This window comes from Vidua chalybeata, chromosome 3 (genome assembly GCF_026979565.1).
Source record: "Vidua chalybeata isolate OUT-0048 chromosome 3, bVidCha1 merged haplotype, whole genome shotgun sequence".
Lineage (NCBI taxonomy): Eukaryota > Metazoa > Chordata > Aves > Passeriformes > Viduidae > Vidua > Vidua chalybeata.
In genome coordinates, this window is record NC_071532.1 from 37,700,899 (window position 1) to 37,713,016 (window position 12,118).

Sequence of the window (12,118 nt, forward strand, 5' to 3'; positions counted from 1 at the left end):
AGAATGGCTCTTAACAGGGACTCTTGTAGTCCTGGTGTGTTTGTTTAATGTGGCAAAAGAAATCTATAACTCCTTGTATTTTTGTGTATAAGAACCTCATAATTCAGATGGTTTTGCTGTCTTGGCTTAGCAATTCATAAACATCAATAGGGATTTCTCTTCACTGCACTGCAGCACTATAAAGAATGCTCTGCCTGGAAAGGGCAAGTCAGCAGAATTAGAAACTTGCCCTGTTCTACAGGATGTCTGCATCTTTGTAGAATTCAACAGGATGCTGGTTTGCATGTTTTCCCACAGGGCTAATCATGAGTAGAGGAGGAGCTCTTTCTACTTTCTGGTCAGCTGTGGGCACATGAAGTTTACTTTCTCTTGCCCTTTCATATTCTACCTATTCTCTGAATGATTTTGTATTACATGTCCTTTCCAGCAGCATAGGAGAGAAGGTAAGCTTTCCATTGTAAGGAAAAAGATGTGTAAAATCTTTTCAAACCTACCAGCAGGTCAGATTTCTCCCCAAGAAATAATCAGCCTTGGCCCTGCAGGAACATCCACGATCTCGAGTTTCAGCCTACGCAGTTAAAGGCTGCTGCAAGCTTTCAATAAATAAAATATTTTTAGTTTTCAAGTCTATTTTAAACTTGCATGAGGGAGTGTTCAGTTTGGTGAGCTCAGTTTTGGTTTTTTGGCTTTCAGGAGATGAGAGCCTTGAGAGTGTGCTGGTTGTAGCTGAAAAAATACTTAAAAGAGGAGGCTTAAAGCAGGAGTGGGTGCCCAGAGGTGTTTCTGTATGGAAAAGGTCATAGGAAAGGTTCTGGGAAATTGGAAAGTTTGGGTGCAGGACTTGGTATTGTGGGCAGAGTGAGGAAATTGCTGGTGGTTGAGCAAGGGCAGATTTAGTACACACTGGAATTCTGAGCATTGCAGAGAGGGAGGCTAAATCACAGGCTGGCAAGGGTAACGTTTGCAGTCAGTGTGGGTGAGCATCTCCAGGTTCCTTCTGGAAATGTTATCCAGGCACTGAGTTCCCACTTTCCCTGGAGCATAGGGCAATTTAACATCAACTTTATACATAATTTCTTGTAAAACTGTGGGGAAAAATTAGTTCATTTTAGACAAGAGGCCCAGATGACAGTTCAATGAATGCTGGAAATTTCTGACAGCTTTTTAATAAATTGAGAAGTGAACATGATTCTGTCTCTACACAGACTGTTGAATCAATAAATTCCAGTGGATTTATTCAATATTTCTTCTCTTTGGGGCTAGATTTTTACCAGGCTCTTGAAGAATGATACAGACATGGAAGTAATTACTGAAATGTTAACTAATATTTTTTTTTGTTTAATATTTTGGGCAAGTCCACTATGTCACTGTCAGCTGGCATGTAACTACGCAGTGCCTCACTCACATTTTTGGTAGGATGGAGCTGGCTTGGATTACAGAAGGGGGCAGTGATGTTTCATTTTTTGGAACCAGAATCCCCAGCTAACAAAAGCTTCATCTCTATATAACACAGAAATAGGAAAGCCCAAGATTTGCTCCTGCTGTTTTTCTTCCTCATGTTACAATCATTCTTCCTACTTGTTATTACTTGATTTCCTTCAAGGAAAAAAGTTCCATCTTGGAGGGGGTGTGAAGGCAGTGATGGCACAGTGACACTGTTGAGCAGGACGAGAACAGAGAACTCCAGATCAGAAGGCTAAGAAAATGAACTCTCCCTTTATTTCAAATGTACCACTCTATATATAGAGAACATTGTGCGGACTAATTTCATTTGTCTTAGAGTAAAACATCTCACACCATTGGTGCACAGTGAATGACACACAGTAGCAGAACATATCTATAAACAATGTGAATAACAAGATAGATTAGAGAATTATTTACATTCTTTCCCAACTGTTTTCCAGGCTCTTGCTCTTAGAAAACCTTTCTCCTTCTCTCTGACTGAGCTGAGAATACCCACAGCACAGAGTGCTCCTGCCACCTGCCTGAGACCTCTCTGGCTCAAAGGGCAAATTCTTGATAATATTTCAAACTGCATAAAAATGTGCATGACCTGTTACCTGCTTGTTTCACCCCACGGTTTGTTTGCCCTCAGCCTTCATTGCAGCTCATCAATGGCGTTTTGTGACCCCGTTCATAAAGTCCTGCTTCCTGCTGGGGAGAGGGAATAAAACGAGGGATCATTATAAAAATGAGCATATGCACAGAGCAGACAGGCTGCTATTCTAGGCACATCCTGCATCCTGGAGCTGTCAGACACCAAGTTGGAGGGGCTGGGTGTTTTTAGCTCACACGTGCCAGTGAGTGACAGAAAGGTTTCATTATGAAATCGCTGTGCTGTTCTCACCTAGCTCCTGCTGCCCACAGCACATAGGAGGGGCAATGCCACAGAGGGGTTTCCCTACAGGAAATGTCTCTTCATTGTTTGCTCTACCTGACTTGAACTAACAGCAAACAGGGTTGGGTGAGGGGGATAATCCCAAAAGCCATCCCAGCATCTCATGGCTCCTCTCCTCTGGCCTTTCTCCCATCACAGAGCTGCTTCCAGAGCTGCTCTTGGCTCACCAGCCCAAGCACGTTCTCCTTTCTGCATCACCTCCCAGCTTCCCTTTTGCCTTGCCCCACAGGAGCCTTTCTCACTCACACTGGTTCAAGAGGTGCTTCAGCTCCTCCCTGCATTTCTTCCAATGAGGAGACGCCAAGAGAAACACATTCTGTGGGAGCTGGGCAGTTCGTTTTGATAATTTTTTCATAGCAGGCCTGTCTCCTGCTCCCCCATTGCTGGTGGTGTGCTCTTTATCCCTCACTTCCAGGTTTTCTCAGTGCTTTCCATATGTAAGGAAATATTGGAAGCCCCCAGTCTACAGTGAATACATCAGACTTTTGTTTTTCTTTGACTCCCAGAGAAAGATTGGTGACAAATAAACATCTTGAGGTACAAATACTCACTTTCCCCTGGTGCTGATACATGTCCGCCTCTATCTGTGTTTTTTGTTTTATCCTGTTAGTTTTTCTTTGTATATAGTCCAAGGGGTACATGGTCCCTTGGGAATGTTCTGAAATAGTTCTATTATTGTTCAAATTCAGTGAAATAGCCCCTAGAAACTGAGCCTTCCTGCTTGCTTGATACCTTGCTGAATAGCTCAGCCTTTTTGGGCAGACTTCTATGCTGCCATATTCAGTCTCTGCCCTGCCCTTGGAGACGTAGAAATACTTGTTAAAAGCCTCATGATTAATTAACCAAGTCAATTTTCAGAGAGCAAAAGCAAAATAGTTTGTGTGGAAAGTTTCTTTCTAAACAATTATTCCAGATTTGATTAGATTGTGCACATCCAGTCCTGAACATAGTTCTGAGGTGAAAATGTTTATCAATAGCAATTATTGTGCATAGAGTCTATTTCCAAAAGGATTTTCCAGACAAAAGATAATTTTAGAGCATTTCTTAGGTAATTAAAGGACATCTAATTTTCAATTTGTTACTAGAGCACACCGGCAGGAAAATCAATCTCATCTTTAATTTTTTTTTTGCTTCAATGCCCAAATCACTAATATTTTAATCAAACCACTCCTCCCAAATGGCCTGCCATAGGATCAGGGCTTCTACTGCAAGTACAACTGCTCACAAATCTTATTTCTTGATGTAGCCCTTTGGAGTTTGGGAATGTCTTTTTGGGAATAATTTGAGTGTGCTCTGACTTGTGATGAATAGTCCCTGCAAAGTTTCCAGGTTTTCCCACTGAATTTGAGGATAAATTATTTGCTTTAGAACCAACAATCCCATTGCTGACATAATTGCCACAGGTTTCTCTTTGCAAATATTATGATGTTGTTCTGGTTTGCTGTGATCTCATGGAGATCTCACAGAGTCCAGCTGAAGCCATTTAACTCTTTCTACTGGAGCCTGCTGAGCTTAACCTCTCCCACCTGTCAGCCCTGTGCCTATCAGTGAAGTTCCAGGAGGGAAGAAAACTGCCAAGAAGCGGTGAGAGGGGTGAGCAGGCAGTCTGTGGCAGTAGTTTCAATATTTACTGTAAAAATACCAATAGCTACTCAAATATAATTTAAATCAGAAATGCTTCTCTGAACTCCACAAGTTTTTAAGGAGTGGCATCAAAGCCCTTGAGATTAAAGTGGGTTTTATGGGTATAAACTTAACAGTATTAAGTCTGTAAACCCAAGCTGGGAAATAATAATAATAATAATAAATATTAATCTTAGAAGTAATAATAGTTGAGAAACAGTGCTGGAAGCTGTTATAGAATTTCAGGTGCTACTGTTGGAAGTTGATGTTAATGAAGTTGGTATCTGCTTTTGATAGATCAGTTACTCCACTTACTCGGGGATCAGCAGGGTAGCATTAAGTATTTGTGGCTGGTCTGCTTTCTCAAGGTCATTTTAATTAACCAAAATAACAGCAGGTGATAGAATATTTGATCTAAAATACAGATAGCAGTGGGGATAAATGAGGAATAATTCTAAATGGCTGTGCCAGAGGTGTTGGTAATAGATAAGTAGTATCACAGTCTATTTTATGGAGAGTGGGAAGTATAAGTGGGAAGGTGGCTGCCTTTAAAATAAATGAATCTATTTAGGCAATCAACCTCTGCTGCACAGACGGTGGCCTGCAGGAGGCCAAATTGTAATGTGGCAATGGTAGCTCTTAAAATGTCTTTACAAATGTCGTGTTTTCTGCTTGATTCCCTCAGTCAAATTGATGCTCTCTGCTTGGGGAAAACAGGCACTACAGCATCAGGGAAAAAATACTGCTGATTGAGGGCCAGTAAAGGCTTTTGTGGGAATGGCAATGCATCCTTTTTGCCCCCAAAGCCGATCTGCACTTTCAGATGTGCACTGGTGCATTCCTACACTAAAAAATAAAATTGTTGATGGCTATAACTCTGTGAAACACACAAGACTCTCTGAGAACCCTGGGGGTTTTCACTAATGGCACATACAAGGTTGAAATATCTTGATGTGAGAGCATTTAGGTTTTTGAATGTGTCAAAAAGGGTCACATTTGATAATGATTTTTACATGTTATTTTATGAAGAGAGTTAAACTCTCTGTAACTCCAAATCAAGAATTATTTCAGAGTTACTTGTAGGCAGAGTAATAGGGATGGTATTTGAAAGTGCTGCAGTTGAAGCAAAGCATGTCAGGCACAAACTGAATACATCCAAGATATTCACAATTCCACTAAGTAAATGTCTGTTCTAGCACTAAAAGCATCAAGATGGTGTTCCCAGCTGTTCACTGGACCAGACACTGACTGGTTGAACAGAAGAAATGATAATGTCTGTTTCAGTCCATTTCCCAGAATCTGTGCTTAAATACTGCTGGTCGTATATGCCCATCTCAAGGTTTCCTGTACCATAGTAGGCACTCATGGAGCTTGTGTTACAATCTCTCACTCCCACTGCCAGACTATTCCTGGCTTCCTGGAAATGCTGGGTTCAAAGCCCACCTCTCCTGGTAAGACCCACACACCCCCTTGCCTTATTTAGGACTGAATGTGGCACTAGGGGAACAATTCCTCTTGCCTTCCTCTTCACATGTTTTCTGAACTACATCTAAGTGGAAGTGATACATTTATACATAAAGGTCATCAGCTGTCAGTGTGACATGTCATTGTATAACCTGACAATATTTAAAAAAAAAAAGTTGGAAAATATCTAAAGCATTTTGGTCTATCATAGTTTTAGCATTTATCTTTCTCTAAGACCTGAAGTGGTAAGTGACCTGAGGGACTCCATAGGCACATCCCCACTGTTCCAGCAGTGCAGGACTACAAGACAGGGAGCTCTTGGCTCCTGCAAAGGTCAGTTGGATTTCGTCCATTCCCCTTCTAAAGGTCCCTCCCTCTGGGCTGGAGGAGCTGGAAAAGAGTTGGTCACACACAGTCCCTTGGGGGTCACTTGGTGCTGAACTTTGCAGCACTGCCTGCTCCCCGTTGTCACCTACTACAGTCCCTGTGTTGTAGTTGAAAACCAGGAAGAGGCAAAGCAGGTCCTTATCTGCAGAGCAAAAGGACACTTCTCCCCTCGCCACCCCCTTGATGACAGCAGCAAGTGTGTCTTACATTTAGTCAGAAGCTTTGCTTACAGTCAGAAATCTGAATTAGTGACACTGTTGTGGTCAAAAATATAACCTGAAAGGCAGTTGGCTCTTCAGCAGTTGGCTTTTAGGTGTGGAAAGGTTACAGGTAAGAAACAAACAGACAGTGCTGGCTTTTAACACACAGAGGTGTCTCAAGTTGATTTCTGTGGGTGATTGATTGGATCTGTGGGGGACCATGCTCCTCTTTCTTCATCATTAACACACAGAAGAAACTACTTTCTCAGTGAACCCAAGTGCCAAACAAGTCCTTGGATCTTGGCCCCAGAATTTAGCATTGCAGTGGCTTTAAAGAGCAGGAGGGTTTGGGAGTATTACCTTAGGAGCCCACACTTGTTCCTAAACAGCTCCCTGAGTTTCCCTGGAGGGTTGTCAGAGGAAAGGGTCCAGCTGCTGCTGCCAAGAATGAAGTGCTTCAGCAGGATAAAGTACTGGTGCCAAGCTCTTTGCCAGAGCAGAAGTGAGACACTGCTGCTTTGGGCTCCTATGTGCCTTGATGAGATTGTTGATCCTTACCAAGAGCAGTAGTGCTGATTAAAATGCCAATACTTGCTCCAACAAGTTCCCTTTCTCTCTTTCCTTTTAGTTTCCCCAGAAAATGGCCATTTCCTTGCACTTAAACCATGGTTACATTTGCTCTTGCCCTGTTTTTGCACATTGTACTTATAAACTAGTAGATAATTTAGAGTTGCTTTTCATGTAGGAATGATATTTGCCCCTGGTATGTTTAGAGCAGTTTTCAGCCTTGCCTTACAGGTGTTTGTGCTCATCCCTTATTGCTGTGCCATCAGTGGTAGGTAGGATGCTTTAAAAATCTGAGCTTCAGGAGTGAGTCAGGCTCTTCATGCTATTTATCTATTTTCTGCTGCTTTAGCCATAGTTCTTAAGCTCATTGTTCAAATGCAGTGGTGCCTTGTGGAGGCATTTGATTCCTTATTTTATTGTTTAGCATATTAGTGCTTCAGAAGCTCACTTAGGTCCATCTGTCAGACACCATAAAAGCACAGGACATTAAGGTGTGGGGTTCATACCTTGTCTCTCCAGTACACAGCCAAAAGTTTGATTTCTGGATGAAATGTTGCATTTGCTTTGAACCTGCTTGGTAGATCTTTTTCTGTTAGTATCACTGGCACCAGCCATGGGTTTGCTGTACTGTGAACTGTGTGTGAAAGGCTACAGAAAGGTACTGCCATTGCATTATTGTTAAAGGAAAAAATAGATTTTGACATTAAGCTATTGTAGCTTTCAAATTTTTTTGATGCCTCCTCATGATTCAGAGGTTTGCCAGTATTTCGGCAGTTGATTTAGTAATAAAGTTGGATGAGGAGCTTGTCTTTTTTTTTCTTGCTTGTAGTTGCGGTTTGTGATTTTTCTGGCCAGGGAGAGTTTTAAACCTGTTTTAAGTAGAACTGAAATTTTGCTTGTGCTGTTCCACATTTTAATTCCAATACATGAGCTTGTAAAGGGGGTATGGCCCAGTTCATCCCTTTGCTCTCTTGCAGCAAAGGAAGAAATTAGACTTTTGCATCAATGTACAAGTTAGGTAAGAGTTCAAATAGGTGTTAAGAGAAACATTAATCAGCTTCACATGCAGTGCTATATTTTATATGTTTGTGATTTATATCTGTGTGAGTGTTTAAATTAAGTCTATGGATAAATTGATGATGGATGTAAAATTCAGCAAGAATTATAGAATATGGCTGCAGACAAGGCAACAAATTTGGTTTAAATCTGTTAGAAAGAATAAAGTCCACCCGAGCAGACTGAAGTCATTGCAAGATTTTAGTCTTTGAAGCTGCTGAAGGATTCATTAGAACACTGCAGAAGTTAGGAAATGTCACTGAACAGAGCAACAGAGGAAAAATCCAGGAATTTCAGATTGAAAACTAAAACTAAAAAAAACAAAAAAACCAAAAAAAAAAAACCAAAAAAAAAAATTTAAAAAAAGTTATGTTTTCAAATTGGTAGCAGACAATGAAAAAACATTCATACATCAGTTCTATGATTCTTTTCATTTGCTCTTGTAAAAAAGCTGTCAACTTTTCCGTGAGGGAAAGAGACTTTCATGAAACTGAGGTAATTGTGTCTTTGACCTATGGACTGGATTTTTTAATCTGGGCTTCTGAATTGCAGAAGTTGAATTCCTTTTGAAACCTAGTTAGCAAATATCTCTGGAGAATAAAACAGTATGAAATGGAGCCCTGGTTTTACTACAGAGACTGCTACAAGGGTGACTTTGTTTCATGTAATTGCTTGGGGACCTCCATCTGATCTCTTCACTTGAAGCTGATACTGCAGGCTTTAATTGTATAAGGCTGCTCTTGAAGTGGAAATAGTTTACATTGGGAGATTCGTTTCTACAGCTGAATATCTTGGCCTTTGTCTCAGATAAAAATTAATTTTGCACCTCTGCATTCAGCACTGCTGACAATGGCACTTGCTGCTGCCCCTCCAGCCTGGAATTTTCAGCACTTCCAGGATAAACTCCCCTTTCCAGGTGGTTCAAGTGCAGTGCTGAGCTCTTTGTCCCTTTCTAAAATACTCCACATTAAGGGTGTGGACAGCCCAGATCTCAAATCCAAGGAAATAGCATTGGCAACCTTTAAAAAGAAGCAGGATAAAACACAGCTTCACTCGTTTTCCTGCTTTCAAGTTTGGGTTGATTTATGAGTGTATTACTAACTCCTTTAAAACTCAGGATTATCATGGAATGTCTTGGAACCCAGGTAAAAAAATGGTAATGAATGGCAATTCATTGCTTGAAGTAATGTTTCAACTAGCAGATAGCAATTCCAGATTTGGCTCCAGATTTAAAAACAAGAGAGAAATCTGAAGTGTTTGGGGGTGATTTTTAAAAATAAGAAATCCATTTGGAAGGGAGCAGGCAGAATAAAAGGCATATAAGGCAAAATATAGATAAGGCCTACAAATACCAACTTATCTTGTACACATCCTAAAGCCCAGCCTACTGTGTGAGATCAGGGTGGCATAGGAGAGTGCAGGTTGGTCTTATCAGTAAATGTTATCAGGATAGAAATCTTTGAGTGATCCTGGGCTGAAAGCGAGTCTTGGCATGAATGAAGTAATCTGTGTAGGTTTAGTGACTGAGAGCCTTTTTGGTCTCTGGTGTCAATCTTCTTTAAGAAGGAGCTGTACAATCCTGCTGCTGCCAGTTTCCATCTCTGCTGATGCTAAATGTAGCAGTCTCAGGGATTGGCTGCTGCTGGTAAAAATGCTTTTTGCTGAAAGAAGAACCTTTGTATTGATGAGACAAAAAGGGGGTTATTTTTAAATTCCTTGAACCCTTTGTAGATGAGAAAACACAGAACAGTTTGGTTGCAAGTGGCAGTGATCATCTGCATCTGTGGACTCTGAAGCATGGTTCTGTTCCTTACTCAAAAGCAAGGACAGACAAAATGCTTCCTGCAGAAGGCAGAACCCAGTGAGAAAACCTATTTATTATTTATCCATCTGCCTCCTGTTACAGGAGGGAAGGAGCTGGTGCTGGTCATAAAGCTTCTCTTGGAGACGGGTGCATTTTCTGAAGCAGTCTTGTCATTCTGGAGTCACCACTATCTTGGATCTTCTTTCCAACCCTATTTATGTTTTGCACCCTGACTGTTAATGCAAACACACAGCCTGGTTTAAAATAGAACTGATACAGAGCAAACTGAATATTTGATCATTTGATGCTTCAGGGTTGGATTTCCTGTGGTGTTTTTGGAGGGTTTTCTCCCATTTGACATCTCTTTGCACACTCATGTCCACCTTCCAGAAAGCTGTCTAGGTAAGCAGTTATTACACCTATCTTGGAAAGTCTGTACATTTATCACAGAGTGTTGTGCTGCCTTTCATCACATGCCTGCTATGAGTTTGGGTGATGTCATGAGCTTGAATCTTCAGCCAGATTGCTTTAGTGACATACCTTGGGTTTAATCTAAAAGGATTTTGTGAGGCATTTACATTCCCTTGGGATTTGTCAGGATGATGACAAAGTATCAGTGCATTCCTTTTAATGATATCTGCAGTTTGAATTAGCTGGATAAATATAAATGCTCTCTGCAAATTGAGATGAAATCCTGTCTGAGAGTTATACAGACAAAAAGGTATTTAAATTGAAAGATTATGCAATGAATATTTTAGCTGATCCTTTTGATCACACTGACATTCAATATATTCAGTGTTTCTCATTTTCTTTGGGAACTTGGGGTGCCATTTCCTACATCCCAGTATGAAGCACTGGAAGAGAAGAGGCTGCTCTGGGTGCCTGGTGCATGTTGGAGCATTTTTGTCAAGGCAGAACCATTAAAAACCATTAATGATTAATGTATGATTTGCACATTCAGCGTTCATTGTTGGAGCTGAAATCTCTCTTATTTGACTTCAATCTGATGGAATGTTTTCAGGAATGTTAGGCAAAATTACTTCAGTCCCCTTTTTCCAGTGAAAGAATTTTAAAAAAGAAAGGTTTTCCAGCTGCTGAAAAATGAAGACCACCTATCTTTGATCAGGTTTCTTTAGACTGTTTTAGAAAAAAAGGCTGGCAGTGTAAAAGGCAAAATTATCAAACGTCAAGTTAAAGAAAGCTAACTTTTAAAATAACAATTTTTCTTCCTAACTGACCTTTATAATATGTATGGTAATTTGTACCAAACAGATTAATCATTTGAAGCTTTATTCAGCAAACACAACACTACTTTTTAAACCTGAAAAAAGAATCATGGTCAGAGGACAGAGCCCTTGATTGCATTCAGAAAGCTGAATGGAATTCTCCATGCAGTCTCTAAGCCACTTTCAGATTTCATATAGACATCGTACAGCTTTGCTGAATGCTTTGATCTGATTCTCAAATAGCCCAAAATCACAGTCCTGAGCTGGATGCAGCCACAGTGGTGCAAAAGTGGAAAGAAGCAACATTGATTCTGTTCAGGAAACAGAAAAAAAAAATGAATCATGGCTTGATCAGAACTGTTACAGCTCATATCATGTCTTTTGGCCCTAAGCTGGTCTCAAGTCTTGGTTTACATGGCATTAAAATAAAAAAAAAGGAATCAATATCAGTCAGTACAACATCTTTATCTTAGTACATTGTTTGTATGTTTTATGTCACCCACACAACGGGGAAAAGGAAAAATGTGACAGGTTGTGTAAAACTTCCTAAAATTTTAATTCCATTTAGAAAGTATATTTCAGTAGGCATTTTAAATATTTAATTTTTCTTATTATGTTTCTTTCCCCCAATGCACATTTTTTTCTTCCCCCCCCCTTTAAACTTTTGATGAAGACCATTCCAAAAATAATTCTCCAGCAATGATTTCTTTCAGGAGCACTTCTGTTTTCAACCTATAGAAATAATTTTATCTTCTTGCTGTTATGGGCAGTGACAGATGATATTTTCTTTTTCTCTACATTTAGACACCTTATATTACCCAGCTTACTGAGATAAAAAAGACCCTTCATATATTGAAACTCCAAAAGCCTTGATGTGGTCAGAAAAGACACTACATTATTTACTGTAATTTTCCCCTCACTTATTGACATTACAACTGTAATCACTTTTTTTTTTTTTTTTTTTTTTGCATAAGGTTATTTCTGAAATCCAAAAGGAAGGAAAAATGACCTGTTTTGGTCAAGGCCAGGAGTGTTTTCTAATGAATTTTTGTATTGAAAGTGTGGTACTTGGATTGCTCCTGCATTAGAGCCAGCTGAGCTGTATGTATAATGTATCAGGAGGGATAAACAATGCACATTTTAAACTATATCCTACTATTGCTCAGGATGTGACTCCCTCAACAGAAGGATTTGTGGAATGGGAGCTGGAGAGAGCTCATCAATATGGCTGTTCAAGGGATCTTTCTCTCACGTTTTTCTTGGTATGTGCACACGCAGGTTATTTGTTTAAAATTCCTTGTATATCTCCATTTGTTGTGTACTGACTTTTGAATTTTTCACTTTTCCAGCCGTTGTCCACAGTTGTTGTTTTGCTGTGGAAAGAATGGGCCTT